The sequence below is a fragment of the Corvus brachyrhynchos genome, unplaced genomic scaffold (genome assembly GCF_000691975.1).
Source record: "Corvus brachyrhynchos isolate BGI_N302 unplaced genomic scaffold, ASM69197v1 scaffold258, whole genome shotgun sequence".
Taxonomy (NCBI): domain Eukaryota; kingdom Metazoa; phylum Chordata; class Aves; order Passeriformes; family Corvidae; genus Corvus; species Corvus brachyrhynchos.
Genome location: NW_008240122.1, coordinates 4,776,863 through 4,786,764, shown reverse-complemented (window position 1 = coordinate 4,786,764; position 9,902 = coordinate 4,776,863). Strand labels below are relative to the sequence as shown.

The window sequence follows — 9,902 nt, the reverse complement described above, 5'->3', positions numbered from 1 at the left end:
CAACTGCAGCAGGTCACTTTAGGGTCATACAGCACTCTTCTTCCTCATTATATAAGGCTGTCATTGCTTATAAGTATTGTCTTTTAAACTGGGTGTAAAGGAGGCTTGACTGTGTTGGGTGGTGAGCACCATTTCTTGGCTTATGCTGTGTAGGTTTTGTTATAACATTCCTTTCTGCGCTGTCCCACAATTGCACGATACCACCATTTAAAGAGATGGCTGCCTGTGGCAGCAGCAGAGATGCTGAGGAATGGGGCCAGGTGCTTACCAGGTAGAGACCTCCCAGTTAGTATTAGAAGAACATCTGTTAGTTGCCTCAGAGAACTATTGAAGGGGAAGCTCTGTGATCTGCTTCTTGAAAAAGGGAGATGCTTAGGAAGTTTCTCTAGAGATTGTGGCTGACAGAAAATATGTAAGGAAACAGGAGGCTGATAGCCTCAATGATAAAGACGAGTTGTGCTGGTAGGAATTATACTAAGGAGTAAGTATGAAGATCTAGAGCCATCTGGAAAGGCTGGGTGGATAAGCTTGTGTTGCTTGTTAAATTTTTCAGTAAATGAAAATCTCCAAAAGGCAGATGTTCTCTAGGACTTTTCTAACTTGCCAGGAGAATGAGGCAAGTAAAGGGAGCTGTGAGACATGATGTTAGCAGGGTTACAGTCTGCCAAGGGGATGCGTGCCACGGGATGGTGCAGGGCTGGCTTCCTCTCCATGCAATACACACAAATGCAGACTGAAGACAGAGACTGCCTTTCACATCGGGAGTGTCTATGTTCAGTTAATATTTCATTGCTCTTTTGCTCCTCTCTGAGTCATCTATTGTTCTTTGTTTCTGGGTCTTCTCCATGAGGGAGTTGAGTCTTGTTGATATTAATTTTCTTTGTTTTTTGGGAGCTAGTGCCATTTAAAGCTATTTGCTAGCTTGCTTTCTTTATTCAGTCCAAGTATTGGACTTGTTTCTTCTTTTGTGTCTTTGTCCTACATGGGTTTTCATGCCTTCTTTTTTTGCCTTGCTTCTCTAAAATGCCAAGCATCATCTCCCAAATTGCTCTTTATATGTGTGTCCTGAATTATCAACTTCCACCCAGTGGACTGAGAAGTACTGTTGTGCTTCCATTACTCTTATTGGAATTCTGCTTTGTTTTCAAAAAAATAAATCAGCTAGATAAATAAGTAATGTGCTCCATTTACAGAAGTAGAGCTGTGCCAGGAACAATTTGGCTTTTAACTGAATAATCTGACTTGGTTTATATGGTAATGTTCTGGGAGAAGAGACATATGTGTATCAAAACAGACATATTAGTGTCCAGTAAAGTTAGTCAAAAGAGGAAGGCACCACCCCAAAAGCTTATAGAAATGTCAGATGTGTATATAAATATATATTTGAAAAAAGAGAAGAAATGGAGAATGTTCACAGTATTTCGTATCCAAATATAAAGGCATGCTGTAGTCTTGATATCTTGGTAAGTGATTTTTTTTCTCTTTAAAGTAATAACTATTTTTTTTGGAGAAGAATTGCTGATAACTGAGAAACACATCTCAAATGTTAATGTCATCCTGAGACAGTTCTGACCACGTAGTATGAGCTGGAGCATGCTGAGTAACTAGGCTGACATTTAATGTGAGTCGTATTAGTGTGGGGGTACTTCCAAGTACAGCTGTCATCGTGAGCCAGCTCCCAGAGTAGGAGGATAATAAGAGCAGGTATCCAAATAAATCCTGGTGTCAGCTCTGTGATGGTGTCTCAGGCTTGAGCAGGGTCCAATTGGTAACAGCATGAGTGGTACCGCTCTGCTCTCAGAATGCTGGAGATGGCTTCTCAAGTAGCTACATTGTGTATGCTAAGTTTTCTAAACACTAATTTTAGTGAATTATTTCATCTGAACATAGATATCCTGAATATTAAAAAAAAAGAGATTTGCCAGCTTCTATGTCTATAATGAATGCAATAAGCTTTGGTTCTAGAGAGAAAAGCAGAAAGTACCTCAAATGTGAAGCATCCCCCAACCAACATTTACACAGGAAGAAATGACATTTTGTCAGTTGTCATTCTCTGAAGGGATCCTGTATTCCAACACAGCTGCAGGCAGCTGCGAAACTCTTGTAGGTGTAAACAATGGGAGAAATAATTTCTGTAGTGTTGGCCCACAGCCAACAGAAGAAAGGATGTGTTCATCTTTCAGGATTGGCCTTTTCTTAGCTCAGACTCTTTCAGTGATCCAGAACCTAAACAAAACTTTGGACTTAGAACATGGAGCAATACACTTGGAAGCAAAAATTTCATTAATGCTTCAGTGATACATAGACTGACTGCAGTGAAACCAGCAGCAAATGTAGCTCAGGTTTTGCAAATAATTTTATGGTTTTTTCAGAGGTAATTTCTAATATTACCTTGAATAACTGCAGAATTTAGTATAAAATTTCAGGAAAAACAAACTGATGAGGCTTTTGACCTGGCTGTTGACACATGTTGGCTTTCTTTGCTTTCTCAGAGGAGTCAGACACAACAAGCACAGCCTTCTACTCTCATCTTTCAACTCTCTTTCAAGCTTAAACAGCTTGACAGCATTGTTTCAATACCTGCCGTGGGAGAAGCCACGCTGCACCTTTTCACCAAAGTGAGTGGGGCTGGTCCACTTCAAGGTTTTGTCCATACAGCCTTCAAATAAGGCTTCAAATAAGCTTTTCTGAAGAGTAGTTAGAATTTTAATGAGTACAGAGTAAAGTGTGAGATTAAGGAAGCTCCAAAATACACACGTAATAAAAAAATTCTGTCATTCCATTAGCTACTGATATAAGAAGTTACCTGGATTTGGGTATGTCATTATTTTTGGGGTAAAAGAACACTGCTTTAGCTATAGTGCCTCAGAATTGTTGTGAAATATTCTAGGTGAAATTCTCAGATGATGAAAAACAGCAGAATATCGTGGAAGAAAATGAGGTTTGCTAAACAAGTCTAGATGATAGTCTGATCCCTGAAGGGTTTTAATATCTTAATAAATTACTAAAACACCAATATCATTTAACCAAACCATCACTCAGAAAATTAATTTTCCCTAATGGGTCACAGTATTATATGTATTTCCTGTTCTGTCCTTCATGACATACAAACACTTTAAAATAATCTTATATGTAGATATGTAAGTAGGTTTGTATATGGTAATTAGATTTTACAGGTAAATAGTTTTGCACTGTTTGTACAACATTGAAGAGCTCTTTTCTTGATGCGCAAAGAAAGACAACCATGGTAAATCAGCTCATGAAAGTGAAGTATCCCAGTGCTGGCAAAGGAACAGATCCTGAGTTCATTAGATAAGATGTAGAAAAAACAAAAGAATGTGTTTCATGGTAAAATTAGATTACTCTCTCAGTACACTTTAAGTAGTATTGTCTTTGTTATCTAGTATGTACAGCCAGGGTGTACATACATACGTTTGTCCTTATCTTCAGGAAATTCAAATGTATATTCCGAGTGGTCATCAAAATTCACTAAAAGGAACAGTGAAGCAGAGTACGTTAGGATAGTTTTCAAAAGTTCATGGGGATTGATCAAAAACTACATAAAGAAAGCATCTTAGCCTTTAAAGGGTTTGGGAATGTTGGTTATTGCCATTTTCTGGCCTTTATATTTGATGAGGGTTATGTGTATTTCAGTTTTACTGAAATATGTACTGTGTTCTTGCATGTAAATTTTGCTTGACCAAAAGAAGAAGAACTTGGCGTTTGTCTGGAATTTCTAAATGTTTGGCATCCTGGAAGTCCTGTTGCTGTTGCCAGTATACATAGATTGACTGTCCAGTGAATGCAGTGTGATCCCAACATGGGAATGATTGTGCATGTAGTTATTGTATCTACTCAGCATTTTCCTCTGCACACAGTTCTTTCTGGAATTAATGCCTCTGTGCATCAGGAACTTTATGTCTGCTTTTAAAAAGCAATGCACATAGGAGAATTGTGATGCTTGTTTCCTTTCTAAGAGGAATTTTATTTTATCTACTGCTGCAGTTGGAAGGAGAAAATATGAGCAAAGAAGGATGGTTGTACAGGTAAGGTGTAAGACTAAAGATTAGGCTCGGGTATGTCATTTGTTTTAGCCAGTGACTCAATTCCCCATATGGAAAGAGGAGATAACTCCCCTCACCATACCATTAATTAATATAATTGATTAATTTGTTAGCCACAAATGAACCCAACTGCATAAAAATCTATAGCAATAGTGTGTGTCCTGCAGAGCAGGTAATCATTTATTTCCTAAGAGGTGCTTGAGGAAGACTACCTGGCTACTTTAACAGCCTAAAAGCTGCAGTCTAAGGAAATACTTTGCCAGCCCTATCCCATTTTTCCAAATAACAGCATTTTGATCCAGTGTATTGGAAGGTTGCCTAAGCTGAGTGGTCTGAAACAGCTGGTGTCTACATGCAACACCATTTGCTGACTTGCCCATTTATTAATATTATGTAGGAATTTTTCAGTGCCTGACTACCAAAAATTCAACTCCTGGAATTCCTTTGGAATTCTTTGCACCTACTCACAATCTCTTATTACTGACATCCTACTCTAAATTTGGCCTTCAGCATAGATGCTCATATGAGATGCACTAGGCTTTACAGAGAAATTATCTTCAGATATTGAAATATGTAGTGAAGAGACACTTCCTACTCAGGCATGAACATCTCTGACTCCCTTAACATATGCAGTAATCCCAGCTGTTATGTACCTTACTGTGCCCTTGCAACTATGGAAAACTTATATAAAAAAGGAAATGAAAGTAAAAATTGATAATAACTGCAGCAAAAATTAAGGCAACAGTATATTGTCCTACTATGTGTTAGTTTCAGCTCTGCTGGCAAAGTACAGCAATCTTGGAGAGAGAAAAGGAAAGCAAAACAGCGCAATAGAGACCATAATTTGAAAATGGGAGTTGCAGCTTCCTCTTCTTTGGGTGCAAGGAAAAATTACATTAGCTTCTTCTCTGGTTTGTATATGAAGACATATTTTAAAACAGTAAATCAATGACAAGAGCATGTTTGAAACTGAAAGGTCTTGGGTACATGGAGAATGAGTGATTTTGTAAGTACCTATTTACTGTAGGAGGTTTACTGTTATGTCTGCCAAACAGTATCCTATGCCTCCCACTTGCCAGTTAAGTCATTCAGCAAAACCAAATTGATTTCCTGACTGCATTACAAGGTTTGATCCCTGGACAGAGATGAAAATCTTTTTTGCAGTTCTTGAAGATTTATGGGGAAAGAAATTCATGAGGATGTCTTGAGACTTGCTGAACAAATATGTAATTAGAAAGCATTTAAGGCATTATGATATGTGCATTCTCCATAAGGAATTCAGGGAAGCTAACTAATAAAAGCAAAGAGACTGCCATAGCTCTATTTCAGTGTCTTCTTAGAAAATACACATATGGCAAGCATAAGGTAAATATGCAAATACACATGTATCCTCTATCCCTTCTTGCTCTTTTACTGATTATTCAATAACTAGAACCTGTGTTTAAGTATGTAATTGGATCATTGGCAGCAAAAGCAATTAAAAACTAATATATTCAGCTAGAACTAATGATGGAATTCTAGAGAACTGTGTATCATTCTGTCTTCAGTGTGCTTTGGGATTTGGAAAATCTGTAAACTGACAAAACACTTGATAAATGATTCAACAGGAAGTGGTCTCAGTAACTCCATTAGTCTTTCTTATCTTCACTGTATCTGTCATCCAGCTCTCCACACATCACCTACCAAGCAAATATGCTCGCTTTGCCCTAGCATATGTGATAGATGAACAGGGCAAAAAGCAACGGAGGTCCTGTGTTTATTTATATGTTATAATCTGGAATTGATAGATCCTTTTCTGGAAGGTTCTTTATATAGAGTAATAACAATAGAAGAACTTTGTCTCCCTATGCCTGAATAACAAAGAAGAAAGTCTTTTGTAAGATTGTTAAAGGCCTCGTGTTACCTTACTACAGGGACATCTTTTACTGTATCACAAAGTCACAGTAAACTTGTGACCGGTCTCTGCAAGGAATTCCAGTTCATAGTTGGCAAACTGAAATGCTGGCATGTCTACAGTAGGGAATAGGGAAGAGTGCAGTGATTCCTGGGCTAACTATATCTATGAGATTCAGGCCAACACCTTGATGAGAAACTATTCAGGAACACTGAAATGGGGATAGCCATTTTCATGTTGCTTTATCTGATCCAATAAACCTGCCTCCCAGAAAAAGCTAACTTGCTTGTGCACAAGGACATTCTGGGAGCACACAAATTCTGGCAGAAAGCTTCACCACAACATATATATTCACCACAACACATTTATAAGGGAGAAAACAGTGACTGAGTAGGACAGTCTGTGACAGAGGTGGTAAACTCTGTCTCCCGAGGAGCCTGGATTCTGCCCCAGGGTCAAGACAGAAATGTGACAGAACATGACCTTGCCAACAACAAGCATTAGTTTGTTGTGGCAACACACCAGTCATGAAGTCAGCCAAGGGCAGAATCTCTGTGGCGGTTGCGTCCTGGCCCTTGAACTGGGACAGCTGGTTTCACATTTTCTGTATGGAAAAGTTGTGAAGAAGAGTCTGTTGCCTGCTGCCTACCCTGTCATTGCACATCAGTTAGCCATGACAGTAACTTGCTTTACTTTCTTTCTCTTCTGCTCCTCTTCCTCAAACTCAATAACAATTTGATTGACTTATTTACCCAAATCTTTTCTCAGATATGAAATCTATGTCTTATACCCACTTCTATGAATTGCAGCAAGTACTACAAACCTGGAAACAAGGGGTTTGACTTTCAGTTCACATGCTGAAATGTCAGTCTGGTTCTAGTCAGTTAAAAGGATAGGACTGGCTTCTAGCTAATGACTAGATATAGCCTACAAGTTGTGCTCTGACTATACTGGAGGCAGTAAGAAACCTAAGGTAGATTTCCATGAAAGATTTCCTTGTTTGAGCTACAGAAGGATATCGATTATATTACATTTTAAAGAAGTGTGGTTCACTGTTCTTACTTCCTGGTGGCCCCTAGCCAACTCCACAGGGAGTGCTGTATAAGTACACAGTGATTTTTGACAAATTCTCTCTTCAAAAGCCTACAGGTGAGATTTTTGGAAGATTTACCTACAGGCCCATATTCAGTGATCAATTTTTACATTCATATCTAGGCAAGGAACGTGATGAACATAAATGAGAATTAAGCCCCTAGCCACTATGCTATAGGCTCCAGTATGCCTTACAAGTATGTGCCTACTTTACTCTCAGTCACTCCTTTCCTTAACCTACATCTTTGTCAGCACATAGATATCCCCATTCTGTTCCAGAACATCCTTGAAGATGCTTTAGCATTATTACCAAAATAAGAAAAAACGTTCTTAAAAAAGGCAGCTCTCTTTGCCCTTCTTTTTCAGCTTTTTAATTATTTTTTTTCCTCACTACACCAATTATACATGGAGGATTTCAGCTATTATACACACAGTAGCCTAATTATGGAAAATGACCTAATTTCCTCAAGAAAACTGTGACTGAGTGACATCATTTGACTTCATGCTGTCTCACTAACATATTTGGCATCATGCAAGGGCATTCATCTATCCAACAAAGTTATGCACAATAAGAAATCATTTTGGAATGTGTTCTATTTTATCTCCTTAGATTAACACAATGACTTGGGCTTACCTTTAAAAAAATTATCACAGAGAGATCTCAGAGCTGAGTTTACTACCCTGAAAAGAGGTCCTCAGGAGAATTTAACATTCTGCTGTGTGTTCACTCCCTTGTGCTGGGCAGGCACCTTGCATTGCATCAGGGCTGTCTGTGCCGCGGGACAGAAGCACTGTCCTCTGCTGTGCCACCCTCTGCAGTTATGGTGTCTATCACCAACAGACCAGCAAGTACTGGGAGTGCATGCATTCTCTGTAGCTGAAGTATTGTGATTTCTGAGGTTTACATACTGATAAGGGAAGATATCAAATACAGCCCAAATAAAAGGTATTTTGTCTAGTGAGAATATGACTGGACCCTTTTCATACAGCTGTAGTCATTCAGTAGAGGACATTTCCAGCTGAGAAAAGGTAAGGAGTCATCTACCATATGGTATGTCAGGTTAAAGTAAGTACAATCTTAGCAACCTTCCAGCGTTGTTAGGATCAGAGCATAATTCATCTATATATCCTCATATACATGCCTTACTGTCTTTTATTTAAATAAGCCTTGTCTCAGTCTTCATTTTCTTTGTATTGTGTTTCGACCAGGAAAACCACTTGAGGCCCTCTCACCGCTTTAGTATTTCTGTGGGAGGCAGTGATTTCACTTTATTTTTTTGATTACTTAAAAGCAAGACCTGAAAATAAGCTGCTTTCAAATCTGTGTTCTTCTTGCACTGAAATCATTAGAATGTCACCCAGACAACTGGGTGGCAAAGCTGGTCCTTCTGCTGAATCTGACAACATTTCCTGTATATAACCTGTATAGAAATATGATTTATAACACCATGAGCAAATTCGAATACTTCTTTTCATTGCTGGTAACTCCTGGGTTTTCATCAACAGGAGAGATGATATCCATCTACATCTAATATAATTCAAATTCACAGTCACAGATGTGAGACTGCTGAAAGTTTCAGAATAGAGAGTTTGAACAAAAGCATTATTTTTAACACTCATTCAATGCTAACTTATGGGGAGGGGAAGAATGAATCTCTTGCATTAATTACTGCACACAGGAGGTAACGCTAAATAGTCTCAAATATATCCCCAAATCATAAAATCAAGGAGCAAAATAGGTTAGCCTTTCCGTGATAGGTTCTCTCTGAGCCATTGTGGGTACCTATGCTATACTTCCAAAGTTATTCCCATAATGATGAGAGCTAGATTATTTTTTTTAAGTGGCAATTTCTGTGTAGCTGCCTAGCTTCTGGAACCTGCAGCTCAAAAAGCTGTTGAAAATAATTGCTGATAAAGTCACGAGAAGTAGCAATACAGCAAAGGACAGAAAAATCCAAGATCCTCCCTAACTGCTTCAGGCCCTTCTGAGCTGTGATCAGTTCTTGCCCTTCAGTGGGCTGACAAACACCCCTTCTGAGTTGCCTGACCATACCCTGTGCCCTTATTTTACAACAGTAGGCACACTCATCACCAAGTGTATGTTTCATGTGAAACCACAGGAAATGGTGGTTTCAGCTATTTTAAGCCTAAACGTGGGCAGTATTTTACAGCTGGTTTGATTTCAAGAGAACCACAGCAGTTAAAAAATACTTCTTAACCTTCAGGGCTGTACCTAAAATTTCATAAGCCACATGAAGAGCCCCAAATTAATGAATAATAATTCCCACATTTTTGGCAGCTGATTTGTGATTTATTAGTACCCAAGTTGGGAACTACTGACCTTGGCAAAACAGTTTGTTAATTCAGTCAAGGCTACATTTCACGCCTTTTATTTGGCATTCTCCCATAGGCTGCAGCAAATCAAAGGGCAAATTTGGAAGCAAAAGGAAGGCACTGACTCACGAGTTGACTGAAACTTGTTTCGAATTTAGCAACTTCGTTCTGGGGCCCTCTAGCCAGAAATGTCTCTAAACTCAAAGCTGGAGGGGGCTTTAGAAGGCTTTAGGGTTTGCTGCCAGAAGTTTGCACAGTGAATTGGTGACTTCAGAGCTCGGACGGATGTTTGGACCCCAAGGTGAGCTCCTACCTCTCACAGGCTTAACAAACCTGATCAAAACCTTCCTGTTTTTTTAATTCTGCAGTGGAAGGCTAAGGAAAGGGGACGAGGACAAGGGCAGTGCAGCAGCAAGGAAGATCGTTCCAGGAGATCGCCCGCAGTGCTCAGTCCCAGCGCGGCAGAGCTCGGCTGGCCGGGCGAGCCCCGGCTGACGGCGGGCGGGGGGCGCGCCGGG

At 39.4% G+C, this 9,902-nt stretch overlaps 1 long non-coding RNA gene across 1 annotated transcript in view; it reads left to right on the top strand.

The window, feature by feature from the left end:
• Positions 1–9,896, top strand: part of LOC108449239 — a 54,183-nt gene extending 44,287 nt beyond the window's left edge. The window contains exon 3 of the long non-coding RNA XR_001865390.1: positions 9,753–9,896. This is a non-coding gene — a long non-coding RNA (uncharacterized LOC108449239). The remainder of the gene's footprint in view (positions 1–9,752) is intronic.
• Positions 9,897–9,902: the final 6 nt, after the last annotated feature.